Here is a 19698-nt window from a genome sequence, read left to right on the forward strand (position 1 = left end):
TGAATTTCAAATATGTTTACATTAAATAAGATTTATCATATTGTTGCTAAACATTTGAGAACCAGCATTTGTGAAGAATGTTATATGTAACATACCTATTTCTAAGTTACATGTAGCCTTAGAATAGAAGGTAAGTAGAGGCTACATGATATGTAATATCTTTGCATCTGATGCACATGTACTTGAAACTCTTAATTTTTACAGATTTTATTTCTATGGTGGGAGGTGCGTAAAATTTACTGTGGTCATTTTTTTAGTTGCATTGAAATATTTATTGTCTAGTTATTTGGTTTTTAAAGGAATGAAAAAAGTAATGGACTCTTGTTTTATGCTGTAAACTTTTCTCTTCAGCAGATAATCCGCAGTTTGGTGAAGTGTGTGTGTGTGTCTGTGGGTGTGCCTGCAAATGCATGTGATTGCTGATGATAAATGCAACATTTGCTGAATATTTGGAAATTGGCTTGTGGCTTTAGGAAATTTAAATTGACTCTTGGAAAGGTGGACAGTGAATTTAACTTTTTTCTACTCAAGATTTTTAGTGTTTTAGATAAGCCCATCCTTACAGGTTTGTCATTGGCTGGTGATGTATACTGTTTTACCGGTTGGAAAGTTTGTTATAAATTGATGCCGGTTATTTGCATAGGTCTAAGAGTAGTTTGCAGTGTTCTGCTTTCTTAATATCCATTTGAACTTTTGGGTCACTTACTAGGCTATGCTTCTTTTCATTGCTTTGCTTTAGAATGAATGGTTGATGTTCAGCTAACTCCATAGCATAATTAGGGGAGGGTTGGGGTGGCAAGAAGTGTGGTAGTCCCAGAAAACTGAAGAGTTCTGCTTTGGGATGCTGCTTTTTAAGTTGATTATTAGAGAAGAGACTCAAAGTATTTTAGGAAGTGAACCAGTATATTTTTCAACAAGTTAAGTCTTTTGGATTATTCTATTTGTATATGTATAATGGCTTACCTTCTTCCTTAATGTTTATCTTGCCTCCTCCCTTAGAGGATTTAAGGTTGCTCATAATATAAATCTTCTTATGAAGCTATTAAAAAAAGAATTGCCCTTATTGGTATTTTCTTTTTGTTTTTTGTAACTCACAGATAAATAGGATGCTTTTTTTAGAGATGAAAGTTTCTAGGTTTTATGGTGAGTACATGAAAGCATCAGTTACTGAATAAAGGAAAAATTGTAGAGCAGTTGGTTGTACTTACTTAAACCCCCTGCCCTCAGTCTGTTAAGATAAAAAACTGGCTTTATTTAAATGAATTTTAGTGCTCTACTTTTCTTTCAACAGGCTTTGTTTGTGTAGAAAAGTTTTCTATGTAGGGTTTACAAATATGTATTTTTATTTATGTAAATGGTGCATCAATATGTTCTATAAAACTAAGGTAATTACAGTTTGAGGGAGAGATTTGTTGTTATTCTGTGTGGCTCTAATATCATGTATTTTTACTCTTACTAAATATTTTAGTTCCCTAACTTGGGTAAATTGATTGAATAAGTACCATGAAAATATGTATATTTGTTATCTTATCTGAATTGGTTATTAGATCCTTTGTGGATTTAGGCTGTGTTTTTTCCTTTTCAAGTGTCAGTGATAAAATTTTGTCTTTTTATTGAAGATTAAAGACAGTCCATCATGTTTTTAATCTCTAGTTTTGTAATTTTGAGTCAAATTGTGGGTCTTACCTGTTCATTTAAGAATATGTGGTAAAAATTATTCTAATATATAATCAACTCTATAATCATTGTATATGTGACTATAAGAAGGAAGCTTCTAAAAGTAATTGTTTCTTAATTTTTTGCTTCAGTTGAGTTAGATTCATAGAATTTGTAGTGTTTTCCTATAGCTCTGCATGTTTGGTATTTTCTTTAGTGTATTTTTGTTATACAGTTAACTCTCCATTATAAGAAATCAAGGCATTCCCTTATGCTTGATCTAGAATTTGATTCTCTCAGCAAGCTGTCTTCTCACCATTGTTTAAATTGGTAATTGTCTATATTTGCATGTCATTAAATTCTTGGTGATCTTTAGTAGCTAATGCAGTTTTGTTTTCTGGCTGACAAGGCTCTTTAGATCATCCACATAAAGCCAGTGACAGATAAATTAATATTTGTTGTCTTGCTGTCTTGGGGCCATGACCAGTAATGTTTACTTTTCACTTAATGCACCCAGACCTAAGCTCAGAACAAATCTTCCTTAATAAGATTTCTGTACTGATTTCTTTATCTCTTAATCATATAACCTTTTTCCTGTTGAAGTTCATTAGTTTATATATCCTTGATGTTATCATTATTAAGAAATCTTAGTGTATAACATATGATATAAAAATTAGCTTGAAGAATTCTATCTCCTTGGGATATTACCACTTAAAATTTTAACACATTCTATAGTTGTTTTCTACCTCCAATATTGATATGAAATGAAGCCATCAAAAAACTGTTATAGCTTATCAACACTTTTATTTTGTAAACATTGAGCATATCTTAACTTGCAGTCTAAGATAACTCCCCAAATACAATTTTAATACATTTCTGTTTAGTCTTTTTAACTTTTTCATCACTTATGGCATTTACTAGTAATCCTCTTATTGCTTTCATAGTTGTCTTGCCTGACCCTCTCATCCCTAAGAGACGAGGATCTTTTTTATAGTATTTGTTATGTTTTTAGTTCAGTTCAATCACTCAGTCATGTCTGATTCTTTGTGACCTGTGGACTGCAGCACGCCAGGCTTTTCCTTGTCCATCACCAGCTCCCAGAGCTTGCTCAAACTCATGTGCATTGAGTTGGCGATACCATCCAACCATCAAATCCTCTGTCATCCCCCTCTCCTCCTGCCTTCAATCTTTCCCAGGATCAGGGTCTTTTCCAGTGAGTCAGTTCATTGCATCAGGTGGCCAAAGTATTGGGGCTTCAGCTTCAGCATCATTCCTAAAAGAAATCATTCAGGACTGATTTCCTTTAGGATGGACTGGTTGGATCTCCTTGCAGTCCAAGGGACTCTACAAGAATCTTCTCTAACACCACAGTTCAAAAGCATCAATTCTTTGGCACTCAGCTTCCTTTATAGTCCAACTCTCACATCCATACATGACTACTGGAAGGACTGATGTTGAAGCTGAAACTCCAATATTTTGGCCACCTCATGCGAAGGACTGATTCATTTGAAAATACCCTGATGCTGGGAAAGATTGAAGGCGGGAGGAGAAGAGGATGAGATGGTTGGATGGCATTGCCAACTCAATGGACATGCTGCTACTGCTGCTAAGTCGCTTCAGTCGTGTCTGACTCTGCGCGACCCCACAGACGGCAGGCCACCAGGCTCCCCCCGTCCCTGGGATTCTCCAGGCAAGAACACTGGAGTGGGTTGCCATTTTCTTCTCCAGTGCATGAAAGTGAAATCGCTCAGTCATGTGCGACTCTTTGCAACCCCATGGACTGTAGCCTACCAGGTTCCTCCGTCCATGGGATTTCCAGGCAGGAGTTCTGGAGTGGGTTGCCATTTCCTTCTCCACAATGGACATGAGTTTGAGTAAACTCGAGGAGCTGGTGATGGACAGGGAGGCCTGGTGTGTTGCAGTCCATGGGATCGCAAAGAGTTGGACATGACTGAGCAACTAAACTGAACTGGAAAAACTGTGGCTTTGACTAGGTGGGCCTTTGTCAGCAAAGTAATGTCTCTCCTTTTTAATATGCTGTCTAGGTTGATCATAGCTTTCCTTCCAAGGAGCAAGCGTCTTTTGGTTTCATGGCTGCAATCACCATCTGCAGTCATTTTGGAGCCCAAGAAAATAAAGGTTCCGACTGTTTCCACTGTTTCTCCATCTGTTTGCTATAAAGTGATGGGACTGGATGCCATGATCTTAGTTTTCTGAATGTTCAGTTTTAACCCAACTTTTTCACCCTCCTCTTTCACTTTCATCAAGAAGCTCTTAGTTACTCTTCACTTTCTGCCATAAGAGTGGCATCATCTGCATATCTGAGGTTATTGATATTTCTCCTGGCAATCTTGATTCCAGCATATAAGTTAAATAAGCAAGGTGACAGTATACAGCCTTGACACACTCCTTCCCCAGTTTGGAACCACGTCATTGTTTCATGTCCAGTTCTAACTGTTGCTTCTTGACCTGTGTACAAGTTTCTCAGGAGGCAGATCAAGTGGTCTGGTCATTCCCTTCTCTTGAATTTTTCACAGTTTGTTGTGATCCACACAAAGGCTTTAGCATAGTCAATGAAGCAGAAATAGATGTTATTCTAGAATTCTCTTGCTTTTTCTATGATCCAACGGATGTTGGCAACTTGATCTCTGGTTCTTCTGCCTTTTCTAAATCCAGCTTGAACATCTGGAATGTCAGTTCACATACGGTTGAAGCCTGGTTTGAAGAATCTTGAGCATTACTTAGCTAGTGTGTGAAATGCGTGCAGTTATGCAGTAGTTTGAGCATTCTTTGGCACTGCCTTTCTTTGGGATTGGAATGAAAACGGACCTCTTTCTGTCCTGTGGCCGCTGCTGAGTTTTCCACATTTGCTGGTATGTTTGCAGCACTTTCACAGCATCGTCTTTTAGGATCTGAAATAGCTATAGTTCCATCACTTCCAATAGCTTTGTAGTGATGCTTCCTAAGGCCCACTTGACTTCACATTCCAGGATGTCTGGCTCTAGGTGAGTGATCACACCATCATGGTTATCTGGGTCATCTTTTTTGTATAGTTCTTCTGTGTATTCTTGCCACCTCTTTTGAATATCTTCTGCTCTGTTAGGTTCATACCTAATTATTATGTTTTACTCAGTAAGTGTTTTCTAATAGAATTTATGTAAGAATTTTTAAATACATTCTTCCCCCAGCTTCAGAATTTTCCTTTTAATTGCTTATAGAATCTTTTCCACAGTATCAAATTGACATCCAAAAAGCGTATATTCTCCATATGCTGCTTATTCTAAAAGATTATACTAATGTGGTATCTGTATTGGCAGGATAGTTTTATTCTTAAAACTATTTTCTTTTATTTTAAAATGACATTTGAGTTTACTTCGATAACCTTAAGCACCAAGAAAAAGTGGGCACTTTTGTATTATTAATCCAAAAATAGTGTGAAAACATTATTTTCTTAGTAATATATATTTTTAATCATGAAAATAAATTGACAAACAGTAATCATAATTTCAGTAGTACAGTACAGAAAACATGTTGCTAATGAATTATTTATAAGTATAAATAAAAAATTTAAAAAACAGGTTTTGAATTTTTATCTTCCTTGTTTTAAGTAAATAGTGCTCTCTCCTCTAGGGATCTGAAGAGTTGCTGATACTCCTCAGTTTAGAAATAACTTAATTTGTTTTTTCTTTAGAGTGACCTGCCACCGGTTTGCATTTCTGATAGCAGGCCCATTATTCTGTTTACCTAAGATACAGACTAATGTCAGTCATAATTCAAAAGGCCTTTGAAGGCCCATCAGGTCATTTAAAACCTCTTTCTGACCTTTTCTTCCTTAAATAGGAAACATTTAAAGAGGTTGACATGAAAAGGGTTTGATCTTTCCAAGTTTAGTAAAAACTCTAAATGTCCTGTGGAATAGTGCTTATGACACTTCTGTTGAGTTTGCAATTAGAAGGAAGTATTGAGGATTACATAAAACATTTTTTTCCACTTTGTGAAAGGAAGGAGGTAGTAAATGCTGGATGTTCTTTGAAATAATGTTAAAACAGGATGTTGGATGCCTGAAAGAGAATGATTGGAAAGCTGTTATTACCAGGAATATTCTTTGGAGTTAGGCATTAGTAACAGAGCATGTAATCATTTGCCTTTACTGAAAAAGAGTACTCTATGTGTGTGTTTGTTTTATTAATCTTTAATGACATATGTGGGGTTAGGGGTGAATTGTCATGTACTTTGGAAGCATGTAAGAAAAGTAGTATGCTATAAAAACATTTTAAGTGTATGGATTTGATAATATAGTTTCTATGAATGATTAGAAACTATTGGAAAAAGCTTTAGTAAATGGAGCATTTTTTTAAAACTGGGTTTTGTATTTTACCAAGTTCTCAACCCATCTAAGAATACAGATTATTAAGATGATCTTAACCTGTTAGTTGGCAGGATTTTGTAAAACTTAAAATCTGTCAAGTGAGAATTCATTGTATGGCTACTGAATGAACTTTTTCAAAAAAATTTTTTTATTTGTATCTTGAGCTTGATTTAAAGGTTATCATTAAAAGGTTAAGAGCATAACTGTCGTTTGTTGATTGATTGTTCTCAAATCATCCTGAACAAGTTAATAAAAGAGAAGTTTAATCTCCTGTTCCCTTATCTCATTGTTCAGCATTGATTATCCCCATGTGCAGCTGAAGACGTCAGGTGTTGGTTATCACTGTTTCCTAAGTGTCATTAGACTGTGTTGAGTCTTGGTGTCATGAAAGAGTTGTAGAAAGTGGGTGCCTGGTGAAGGGAGCAGGAGGTTCTCTTAGGATGTGTCTTGTCCACACGAGTGTCCATAGACACGGTTAACCAGTTGGCACCGATTTGAGACTGAAAGTACGGACACATTTTAATACCTTGGAGAAGTGTTAAATGGAGCACAGTACACTCCATTTCTTAACTAGGATATACCATATTTACAAATGTAATTTTAGCCTCTGATCTATGCTATATGGAGATATCAACTTTTTTCAGATTAAATTTGAGAGAAATATGAAAAGACCGTGCTTGAAAGTCCTAATTTAGGAAAAATGATAGTGACTTTAACAGATGTTTATTTTCTAACATGGATTATTTCTTTAAAATGTGATAATCTGTAATTTTATTCTCCAGAGTATTTTTGTGATACTTTTAAAATAGAGGAAATAGTTGAACTTGAGCAAGGTACGAAGTCGTAGGAAGTGGGAAGGTATGTTTTTCCCTCTTTCAAAACAATCTTCCACTTAAATGTTTGTTCTGTAAATGAATGTTCAATAAAACCTCACCAGTTTGGATTTCTTCCAGGTTACAGCAGGCTAAATATATGGAAAGTCTGAATAAATAAATATTTAAAAAGAACTATAGTTTGTTTTTAAATAACTCACATGGTTGTGTGCAAAGTGTTTCTAAATTGAGATCTTTCAGTCCTTTTGAAATACATGGATAATTCTAAATTCCTTATAGCTGAGATATTTGCTTAGTGGCAAAGTGTTATTTTTAAAAACTCATCTAATTTTTAAAAGCATGTTTTAACTAAGCATATCCCCCTGCAGAGCTTTTCACATAATATTCCGAGGCTTTCCATTTAAAATATGGGGGAAATGAATTTTAACCCATTTTATGGAACTGTCAATTAAAAAAAAAATGGATTCCCATAAAAAATACACAGTAGATAAAATTGGAGATGAAGAGAGGCTGAAACATTACTGATTTTCAGGATATTGGTTTTGATAATAGAAGGATAACTATGATCTCTAGTTGATAAATGAGGCTCATTAAGTAAGGGATGATAAATGCAGATATTCCTGGCTAATAGAAAAGTCGGCATACATATTTTGCTGTAACAAAGGGGAGACTGGGAGGTTCTGACCAGCTTTTGGCTCTTCAAGGGGCCTGTGTGATACCATGGAGCCTTCTCTGTGGCCTCACAGGCTGGAAAGCATGTAACTCTCAAGTCTGTCTGCAAACAGCCATGGAATCATACCTGGACATAAGCCTGTCTTACCAGAGGGACGGTCTCTGAACAGAAGGGGGCAGGCAGCAGTGTTAGACTTTTGTACAACCACAAAAAGCATTGTGTGTGAGGGATTCTCATGTGTGGGCATGGGGCCTCAAAATACGATTTAATCCATTTTTGTTGAGTCTTTTGAACTTTTTTATCCCTTATGGCATTTACTAGTCATCCTCTTATTATTTTATAGTTATCTTGCCTCTCCCTCTCACCCCAACAGACTAGAATCTTTTCATAGTATTTATTATGTTTTCAGTAAGTATTTTCGTAATAGAATTTATATAAGAAGTTTTAAATAAGTAGGTCATTGGCAGTGTAGCTTCTTCAAGTTTTAATTTTGATATTTTATGTGAGAACAAAAAAATGAGTGATGTTCAGAAGTACCCTTTCTTATTTTAACCTACCGTTTCTGTTTCTACAAATGGTAGTTTTTGGCATGTTGAGCTAGAAAGCCTCCCCCTTTTCCTCCTAGTGCTTCTCTCCTGTTCTGCCCTGCTAGAAGGGTAGTGGGCTTCCTCCAGATTATACAGGCATAGCCATTGTTAAGACTTTGAATGCATTGAACTTTATATTAGCCAAGTTAGCTGGGAAGTAAATTTTAATTTGCAGAGATCTACTTTGTATGTAACTGGAGGCACAGGTCTGCTTTATGTAACAAGAGATATATAACCAGCAGGAACTCATAGTAGCATTTGTGGACTGGTTAATTGCTCTTATTTTTCTTTTGAAGTGGAGGTAACTATTTTTAATAATAACTGTCGGTTCAGGAAAGGAAATAAATATATATAGAGAAGGTTCTTACCTGAGAGCAAAAATTTCTATTCTTCCTTCACAATGTAAGATTTTAGAGTTGTCTCTCTCTCATCTTTTTTCTCTGCCTTCGCAAAATTGTTGTAAAATAACTGAATGGTCTTGTTTTCCTTTGTTTGGGTCAAGAAATTTTAGCTGAAAATTGTTACTGTGTGAAAGAAGATTATTGACTCAACAAGCCTTCAATTTTCCGTGAATAACACTCCCACCCCCTAGCTTCAGGAACATGCCGTGCATGCATTCTATTTTAAAATACAGACTGTAATTTAAAACAGGCAGTTTGATGCCCCACTGAACTTTGTTTAAGCCTTGAATAAAAGATGGGGAAAAAAAGCTTTAAGCCACAAAAAAGTGACTAAGCTTTCACAACCACTTTTCTTCATAAAAAATTTTATGGAAAAAAAGAGCTTCCAGGTACTGATGTTTTTCTCTTTCCTTATGACCTGCATTTTATCCAGTGGTTAGACTGTGGTGGTTGTGTTTTTTCCCTTTATTTCATTATCGGGCTGTCATTCACTGTTTAAAGTGTTTCAGGGTAGTGTTCATTTGCACTGGAATATGTGTGCTGTGTGCATCTGTGCATGTTGTCCACATACAGTGTATGTGAGAAGACTGATTCTAAAACTGAACACATAGTCTTTAGTATTCACTTATTTTCTTGAGTTCTCTTGTTTTAAGTAGTACTTGATTATTAGACTAAAAGTGAAAGTGTTAGTCGCTCAGTCGTGTCTGACTTTTTGCAGCCCTGTGGACTGTGTCCATGTAATTCTCCAGGCATGAATATTGGAGTGGGTTGCTATTCCCTTCTCCAGATTAGTAGACTAGACTGATATAAATGTTTAACTGTAATTATTTTTTACTATCAGATCATTATAAAAATGATTCATTGGAAAGAAGCAGTTTGTATTACTTGCCTCCTTTCTCACAGAAATGAAAGTGAACAGCTTATAATGACTTGTATGGAAGGAACGATGACTTTGTTTTAATAAAATAGTATATTTTGAATTGGAAACCTGTTGTAATGATAATGCTGAATGGGAAACAGAGCTGAGTCTCAGAAAGGTTCTGATTTTGAGTAGTTCATGTCACTGCTCAGAATATGTGTGTCTGAAAAGTAAATGTTAGAGCATGTTTCAACTTCTAGATTTTACATTAAAGGCTTTCTTTGTTAGTATATAAGAAAAGCACTGATAAAAATGAACCCTCTGTTGTCAGGAAGAAATTGAATGAGAGAAGGGCAGCCATCTAGTAATCGTCAGTAATGGCCTATGTATACCCTTGGTGGTTTCTCTCCCATTCTTAGGAGCCATTTGCTTTTGAAAATATTTAGGATTTGAAAGTGAAAGTCACTCAGTCATGTCCGACTCTTTGTGACCCCATGGACTGTATACTCCATGGAATTCTCCAGGCCAGAATACTGGAGTGGGTAGCCATTCTCTTCTCCAGGGGATCTTTCAAACCCAGGTCTCCTGCATCGTAGGCAGATTCGCTACCAGCTGAGCCACCAGGGAAGCCCAAGAATATTGGAGTGGGTAGCCTATCCCTTCTCTAATGGATTTTCCTGACCCAGGAATTGAACCAGGGTCTCCTGCATTGCAGGTGGATTCTTTACCAGTTGAGCTACTAGGGAAACCCTTAGGGATTTAGGGATTTGGGGGTTGCCTAATTGCATTGGAGAAGGAAATGGCAACCCACTCCAGTATTCTTGGCCTGGAGAATGCCAGGGATGGGGGAGCCTGGTGGGCTGCCGTCTATGGGGTCACACAGAGTCGGACACGACTGAAGCGACTTAGCAGCAATTGAGAGCCTAGTCTTACTTTTTAGGTCATTGGGGAGCCATGGGCCTTTTTCTGGACTTTGTCTCTAACTTCTCAGAAATTGCAGAGGTACCCCTCTCCCCCCATGTGATCAGTCTGAGAGTCTGAGGTGTTTGAGTCAGGGACATCTAGGGAGGAGATAAGTTCACAGAGAAATTGAGTAGTACATATTCCAGATTCTTTATGAACTCCTGCTAAAGTAGGGGGGTGGGGGCAGGTAAAAATGACCAAGAAGCTGCAGGACAATGAAATCTTGTCACTGTGTAATGCAAAGTCTAATGCCTTTTTCTCCTGGACCAGTGGGAACTCAGTAGAGACAGTTTTCTGAACTAAGATGATAAGGCATGAAGGATTTTAATTTCATGCTGGTGAAAGAAAGGCCCTACTAGTCTATGTCTGAGGACTCTATTTACTTCAGACACTCCAGGTTTACATTTATATATCATAAAGTAATTTAATAATAACTCTGCTTTCTCAAGTGAGATTTACCACCAGTGGAATTATATTAGTGACCCAGAATATAAAAGCCACCATTTTTTTTTTTAGTGAACCCAAACCAGTTTTAATGGCCCCCTGCATTTCTACATTATGTTTCTGTGTGTTTTTTAAGGCTTTGGAGCTAGCTGGCTTGATCTGGGTAGAATGCTATGCTATTAATACAAGTCTTACTTTTACTTGTTACTTTACTTCTCTTTCTATCAAAGAACATAATGGTGTACCTTGAGGTGGTTAGCGTAGATGCCACCTGGTCCACAGGTAAATGCCTTCTCTCAAAGTAGGCTAGAGGGAGTGAACCTGGAGACCCCTGAGTGACAGGGCAGTACAGCAGTGTCTTCCTGCTCCGTCTGAGACCTGCCCTGATACTGATACTCTTCTCCTTTTTCAGAGTTTTCTAATGGAAATAGGCATTTTCACTGGCCTCTATTTTTTCCATGGGTTTGGGTGGTTCAGTGCAGTGAACCACTTAATACCTTCTGTCACTAAAAATAGATGGTTGGTCTTTTGGAAGTATCTGTATCTAGAGAAAATTTGGCTTCAAAATAATAATACATTAATTATATGTAATTATTTGGTATCATTTTCAAACATCTTGTTTTATATAAGTAAAATTTTCAATTAATTAACCCTGGAAACTGCTAGTAACAGAAAAATAAATAGGCCCAGAGTAGATTTTTAGTGAGTATCCTAGGTAAAGTACATGAACTTTAAAGACAGGACTTCCTGACATCTGTTTTGCCTTGTTGAAGCCACATCCCACCCCATACTTCTGTTTTTGAATGTCTGGGACTTTCAGGTTACCAAGACAAGTGAATTATACCAGGCTTTTTAGTTATGAAAAGCCTTCATTTTCAAAATGTGCTTACTACTGCCAGAGACACACAACTTTAGAGCTCTTGTATTATCTCAATAATGAGGTGAGTCAAATTATTATATTACCGTAGGTAGAGTAGATGACCAGTGCAAGTTTGATACATGAAGCAGGGCCCTCAAAGCTGGTGCTCCGGGACAACCCAGAGGGATGAGATGAGGACGGGGCGTTCAGGATGGGGAAACACATGTACACCCATGGCTGATTCATGTTGATGTATGGCAAAACCCACCACAATATTGTAATTAGCCTCCAATGAAAATAAATAAATTTTTAAAAAGTGATAGCAGTGAGAATGCAAAGGGAGACTGTTGTGGAAATGAAAGGAGGGGTGAATGGTGGATGCGTTTAAGGTTTTTAAGCTTAGTGACCAAGAGGTATGATAGTGTTGGTGACAAACACAGAAATGGAGGTGGGGAGTTGGTTTGGGGAGAAAAGAATACCTAGAGATTTTTGAGATTAAAAAGCGTAATAACTGAACAACTGTGCTGGAATTCTAAAGCTCCTATAAGAAAACAAGTCAGCTTTGCTCCCACAGCCTTATTTTTTTGTATAGTTCTTTATATGAGTTAAAAATGGTTGCATAGGCTTTAACTTTACATTTCATTTAAATTCTTGGAGATGATTTGAAGACTATCATATCAGAGTTTGTATAAATAACTCAGCAGATCATTCCAGAGAGTTTCTAACTCTTAATTGGAATAAGACAAAAGAGTACAATCTCAAGAAATAGATGAAACTTTATAGTTTTTTTTTTTTTTTCCCTTCAGTTGACATTCATGGCTGGTCTCGTTTTCTTTGCTTTTAGGATAGTGTAGTAAGTTGTATCCTAATATGTTACTTTCCTTAGATAGGTCCAGGTTGTTTTATATTGCTGTGTTTGGTTTACTTTTGAATGATTTAGACTTTTTTCTTGCTGTACCAATTCATTTTGGAGGAACATTCCTTAGTTATCTCATTATAATTTCTTCTTTCCATAGCTCGTTTTGAGTATGTGTGTTTGTGAGCCTAGTATACAAATTTATGTCTTGTGGTGGCAGGTGGGCGGCAGTGTGTGTTTTCTTCTTTAATGGTGACTGTGCGAGGGGGCAGGGAACCTAGTTTTAACATGCTGTTTTTGAAAGATGTTCTCTTTTATTTTAGAAATCATTGACCCTTTGGGCACCGAGAGTTTCTGTGATACATTGGAATCCCAGCTGAGGAAGTGGAATATTGCCTTGAACTCTAAGGGGATACTCTTGTTTTTTTGTCAAGTCCCCCCTACTCCCCCTCCACGTTTTTCTTTACTTTTTAAAGTGCTGTCATTTTCACTTCCTACATGCAGAGCAAAGGTTTAATATAAATGAGTTTTTAAAATGTGTGTATTTTTACATATTTAATTTGATTCAGGATTTTAAAAATTCTGTTTCCCAAATTGAAAATAGAGACTCAAAATGGCAGGTAACTTCCCTCACAGTTCAGCAGCAGCAGAATTACATTCAGTCTGTATCTTATTCCATTATAGCAGCTGCCTATGTGCACACTCCTCAGTGTCCTTAGAAACTTTGGTTGTTAAACCTAAAAGTCCTTCTTTTTTAAAAAATAAAACGGTTTTATCAATTCATGAGCATCCTTGAATGAATATGAATCGGTTCAAATTTCCCCAAGTTTTTACTTTTCACAGTTACTGCATTTATGCTTCTTCTGAACTAGCATGCCTAAATGTTGACACCCTCAATTAAGGCACAAGATGTCACTTTACATGGAAAAATTCAACTACATTTAACAATCATTTATTGATTGCCTTCTTGTTTAAAATTTTATATTAGATGTAATAAAAATAAAATTTTAATTATTTCACTAACGTATTAGTGTTTGTTCTTTTCTGTAACAATTTAGGAGCTTCCCAGGTGGCACAGTGGTAAAGAATCCGCCTGCCAATGCAGGAGATGCAGGTTTGATCCCTGGATCAGGAAGATCCCCTGGAGAAGGAAATGGCAACCAGTTCTAGCATTCTTGCCTGGAGAATCCCATGGACAGAGGAGCCTGGCAGGCTACAAGTCTATGAGCTCTCTCAAAGAGTTGGACATGATTTAGCGAATGAGCATGCCATGTACACATGTGAAATAACAAGATATCCTTTTAAGTCAAATACATAACACACTGTCTGTGTCTCTATCTAGTGACATGCCTAATTGATGTAGAAAATAATACCTTTTGAATTCTGCTTTTTTAATCTCAGCTGATTTCAGTGAGGTTAAATAAATATGTTGTGAATCAGGTGTTATTTTGCACAGGAGAAACACCTGGTTTTTCATTATTGCTCTTTCAGAGAGTTGTATTTATTGATGTTTAAAGTATGCATCCTAAATAAGGTACTTTTGCAAATGGTTAATTCATAAGTCAATCCTGTTTAGCCAGCAGTGGAAGCTAGTGATAGGACAAATGATAGAGGGAATGAATATGACTTTACAATTCTAAATAGATTTGGATACTGTACTTTTTTTCAACATTACTATCTTGTTATATGTGCATGCTAAGTTGCTTAAGTTGTGTCTGACTCTTTGCAAAACCCTATGGATCATAGCCTGCCAGTCTCTTCTGTCTGGGATTCTCCAGGCAAAAGTACTGGAGTGGGTTGCCATGCCCTCCGCCTAGGGATCTTCCCAACTCAGGTATCAAACCCGTGTCTCTTATGTCTCCTGCATTGGCAAGTGGATTCTTTATCTCTAGTACCACTTGGGAAGTGCCTGCTTTTTCATTATACTGACCATTAAACTGACCAGTTTACTTCTGAATTTACCTATAACTATTACAAACCTAGTTTCTTATTAAAATATATAAAGTTTAATGTAATTAATACATTTTTTGGCCTCTGTGACTGAATTTTTTTATATTGTGGCATTCCAACATAAAGTGTGACCCAGATATTGTATAACTTAGTGACCACATTTAAGAATATAGATTTTTTTTCATGTACAGAAGTGTTTTAAAAAACAGCTTGGATGTCTTTCAGCATGTGTTCCTATGAATTATAAATAAATTTGTTTATTTTTAAATATACCAATGGCCTCTTTTAACTCAAAAGAGTCCTGTTGTGAGAGAGGTTTTCATTTCCTAGGATGTTTTTATATAGAATTTACAACCTGGGTGCTTCTAAAAAAGGTTTGAGTTGACCTACAGTAAAGTATTTGTTTAAACTACTGAAAGTGGAATACAAATTTTTAAAAAATGTTTTAAAAAGGTACACACAAACAAACCATGATAATGCAGTGCCAGAAATAAATTCAAGGCTGCATTCCTTTCTACCAGGTAGACGGGGGGAATGAGGCTATGTAATTTATAAACAATGAAAAAACATTTTTAAAGGAGGGAATATCACTTTTCCCCTATTATTTTTTAAAAGGAATATGCTATAAAAGAACATGTAAAATTATCCTGTTAAAATAATGAATAATGCCAGAATATGGGTTTTCTGGGTTTTTATAATATTAAGCAAGTGTTTTCTTCTTTACTTGGGACGATTATCCAGGGCCTGCATTAGGCATCCTGCCACACAAATGAATGATTGGCTCTTTTTTTCTATAACTTGCTCAAGTGTCAAAATTATAAATTCAGCAGTTTTGTTTTTTTTTTTAAATTCAGCAGTTTTGTCCAAATGAGTAGCTTATTGAACCATTTTCATTTCAGAGTCATTTTTAAAAAGAATTATTTTGTAAGCATATTATATATTATAGAATGAAAGTCATTTAGTGAGAAAATAGTTCAGTTGTAAAGAGAGTGTATTTTATCAATTTTTTGAAGGATAAATGGTATTTTGTTTTGTACTTTGGCATTTTCCTGTTGTTTGTTTTTATGGGAGAAGATTGATAATCGTTGGGTTATAAGAGACATTTGGACTTAAGATTAATTGATGAGGCTGGTGATATCCTAAATTTTACAATACAACATTACACTAAATGGCTTAATTATCATTACTCCCATTTATATCTCATGGCAAAATTTATGCAATTTATTTTTCTTGGCCCTCTTGGCTTGAGTTCACTATAAAGTTGGAGATGTGTTTTTCAGGAGAAAAAGAATAAATCCATAATGTGTCTAGTTCCTTCAGAGTTATAGTTGGGAGGAATGTTAAAACAGGTGTGATGTATCTATATCTACACCACCACCCGCCCCACACCTCCCCCCGCTCCCAGCTCTCAGGACTGGCCATGAGAGAACAGCTCTATTTTGGTGGTTGTGTCTTGTGCTTTATAGAGAGTGGGTATGGGTAGCAGGCCAGTGACCCAGTAGCTGAAAAGGATCTTGACAGCAGACTGGTTTTCAGTCCACAACTTATCTTTCCTTTTTGGTCATTCAGCAGCCTTAGCAGGGCTGGAGAACAGAGTGGGCCCTTTAGATCTGTTGAAAAGGGACAGCTGTATTATGCTCCTCTCCTGTAAAGAAATGGGACTTTTAGTAAATGGCTACTCACGCCAGTATTCTTGCCTGGAAAATTCCATGGGCAGAGGACCCTGGAGGGCTACAGTCCTTGGGGTTGCAAAGAGCCAGATACAGCTGAGCACACACATACAAACCGATAAACTGAATTTGAGAAGAAAACTTAAGAGCATAGCATTATAATACAACGACCTCTGTTCATTTGCTGGCCTTTCGAGTCATTCATAACCTCTTTCAAGTAAAAACAAGTCCTAGTATTTTGGTAGTTCCTCCTTACAGAGAATGAATCTTCAAAAAAGACTTTAACTCCAAATTTTGTATTTCATTTGTTGTTGTTCAGTCACTAAGTCATGTCTGACTCTTTGCAACCCCATGGACTGCAGCAGGCCAGGCTTCCTTGTCTTTCACTATCTCAGTTGGTGATGCCATCCAACCATCTCATCTTCTGTTGCCCACTTCTCCTCCTGCCCTCAGTCTTTCCCACCATCAGGCTCTTTTCCACTGAGTCAGCTCTTCACATCAAGTGGCCAAAGTATTGGAGCTTCAGGTTTAGCATCAGTCCTCCCAATGAATATTCAGGGTTGATTTTCTATAAGAGTGACTGGTTTGATCTCCTTGCTGTCCAAGGGACTCTCAAGAGTCTTCTCCAGAACCACAGTTCAAAAGCATCTGTTCTTTTAGCGCTCAGCCTTTTTTATGGTCCAACTGTCACATCCGTACATCACTACTGGAAAAACCATAGCTTTGACTAGATGGACCTTTGTTGGCAAAGTGATGTCTCTGCTTTTTAATACGCTGTCTGGGTTTGTCATAGCTTTGTCAGTATTTCATTGCCTGTAGGAAAATTACTTGCTCAGGATTTTGTGGCTTTCTCAGCTTATAAGGGTTTGTGCTTTTAAAAATTGTTCAGCTGCAAAATCATGAAATAACATTGTGTCAGCTTTATGTTTTTTTTTTCCTTTTAAGACACAAAAATCTAAAAATTGGCAAAAATTTTTCTAAGGATATTTCCCTTCAAAGGGCTTAGAAAAATATCTTGAGTATGTTGGGAATAGACTGGGTGGTTGGAAAACAGCTCCAAGAGTTGGGTAAGCTGTTCTCCAGTAGCTGAAGTGCACAAATCGATTCTGCTCCCTTAGCTGGCTGCTTGAGCTTAAAACAATGTTTGACAAATGCTGGAGTTCACAAAGGTAGGAGTAGCAGTTACGGAGGTGGTTTTGCAAGTCCTTTGGAACATCCATGCACATATTCAGTCACTCTTAATTTGAATGAGAAACAGGATGGTGGAAGCTATTTTTATTTTCTCCCGGGAGCAAGAGAAAAGGAAGGCAGAAGTCTGTACCATGTAATTTTAAAAAAAGAAAAAAAAATCAAATTCCATTGAGATTCTTTCTTGTTTACTTTTTGTTTTACTCTTGCTGTCTCCTAGTGTGTTTGACTAATGTAAGTCTTCCCCCAGGAATATGAGAATATATGGTACAGTCTGCCTCATAACCTTCCTGGATATTTTTATAATTTATCATCAGCTGACACCGCCTGGGTAGAGTATTCTTACCACTCCCTCTGGCTGCTGGAAGTCTGAAATTACATCTTTGTCTTTGAAGTCAGGCACACTGTTAGCGTTGCTATGGCGACAGGGTGGGTAATGGCGTCCACAGACAGGAGATTGGTATTTAGCGTTTAAATGCTGCTGTACACAGGCCTTGATTTTTAGAGTGGTTACTGAACTGCCCCCTTTTAGTAAATGTTTAAAAATCGCATTTTTACATGGTCTTACTAGATTAATAGTCATGGTTTATTTCATTTTAACTGCAAGGATAAAAGCATTATTCCATTAAATGGGTAGGTTTTTTTTTTTCCTCTTTTGGTTTATGCATTATTAACACAGGCTTTCCTGTTTTGCTTGTAACATTTTATAGGCTTTTTCAAACATGCAGTCAGATTTGCTCTGTTGCTCCTTTATTTTTGGACTTAACTCATTGTGGGCCTGATCTTGTAAGATTTCAGGGGAGACAAAGTTCTGAGGAGGAACTAAGCTTTCAAAATATTAAAAATGAATGATGTATATTTTTTAAAGCTCTGAATAAAACAGTGATAATTGATCAGTCTTTTCCTGTGAATTGCAACAGTAACTTTATTTTTCAATGTTTCTTTTGTTTCAGGTTTCTGTTTAATCCTTCTCTTATACTATACCCTCACATGGGATATTGAGGGAGAGACTCTTTACAGTTGTGGGGAACTATGGGACATCTTATAAAGGTTTTAGTGCATATAACTTTTCAAGTTTTAATAATTTATATTCTCTCGCTTATTAAATCTTATCTGAAGACAGCGGCTTATATTTACATGTGATTTGTTGATTCTTGTTATTTTGTCATTACAATCATGGTGAATCTTAAAAGTTCGTAAAATATATACATGCCCCTCCCTACCTGATATGTAAATTGCTTCTAAAATATAATTTTGAATGCCTTTTGCAGTGGAAATTACTACTTCATAAAGTATTTTATTTCGGATAATTTAAATGTTAGGGAATTCTTCCTCATAGTAACTTGAAATGTTCCCTAGGATTTGTATTCTATTTCTGTGTCTTTAAACCACACAAAATAAATCTATATCTGTCTTCTATATCATGGTTATTCATATATTTGAAGATCATTTTTAACTGAGTTTTCACTAGGCTGACTAACGTGTTCCTTTAAATATTTTACCAATTATGTGGGTTCAAGTCCCTCTACTACCATGTTCTTAACTCTTTGATAAATTTCATTTTTGTGTAAGCACCTTGAAATATGAATCCAAAACTAAACTAAATACTCCAAAGTTATGGCTAGTATAGAGCCAGCCTGCCAGCCACTTTTTCTGGACTGTTATGATGCTAGGGGGCCAAGTTGTATAACAGCTGCATCCCACACTGGCACTCTAGTGGGAACTATTCATACTTCTAAGGCATGGGTCTCCTCCATCCTGCACCCGAACCCAAGTGTAGTTTTCACATTTACCCTTTCTGAATGTGATCTTGTCTGAGGTCATAGTTCAAGCCTGCTCATGTGTAGTTGGATCCTGTATCATCCATTGTCAGTCAGTTCCGTCACTCAGTCGTGTCCAACTCTCTATGACCCCATAGACTGCAGCACGACAGGCCTCCCTGTCCGTCACCAACTCCCGGAGCTTGCTCAAACTCATGTCCATCGAGTCAGTGATGCCGTCCAACCATCTCATCCTCTGTCATCCCCTTTTCCTCCTGCCTTCAATCTTTCCCAGCATCAGGGTCTTTTTCCAGTGAATCAGTTCTTTGCATTCAGTGACTAAAGTATTGGAGTTTCAGCTTCAGCATCAGTCCTTCCAATGAATATTCAGGACTGATTTCCTTTGGGATTGACTGGTTTGATCTCCTTGCAGTCCAAGGAACTCTCAAGAGTCTTCTCCACCACAGTTCAAAAGCATCAATTCTTTGGTGTTCAGCTTTCTTTATAGTCCAACTCTCACATTCATATGCGACTACTGGAAAAACCATAGCTTGGACCTTTGTCGGCAAAGTAACATCTCTGCTTTTTAATATGCTGTCTAGGTTGGTCATAACTTTTCTTCCAAGGAGC

General features: G+C 36.8%; 1 protein-coding gene across 1 annotated transcript in view; it reads left to right on the forward strand.

The window, feature by feature from the left end:
• The window catches only part of ARID1B (AT-rich interaction domain 1B), a 410189-nt gene that overhangs the window by 148662 nt on the left and 241829 nt on the right, over positions 1 to 19698 (forward strand). The gene's annotated exons all lie outside the window — the stretch shown is intronic.

The sequence above is a fragment of the Cervus canadensis genome, chromosome 33, assembly GCF_019320065.1.
Source record: "Cervus canadensis isolate Bull #8, Minnesota chromosome 33, ASM1932006v1, whole genome shotgun sequence".
In the NCBI taxonomy this organism is placed as follows: domain Eukaryota; kingdom Metazoa; phylum Chordata; class Mammalia; order Artiodactyla; family Cervidae; genus Cervus; species Cervus canadensis.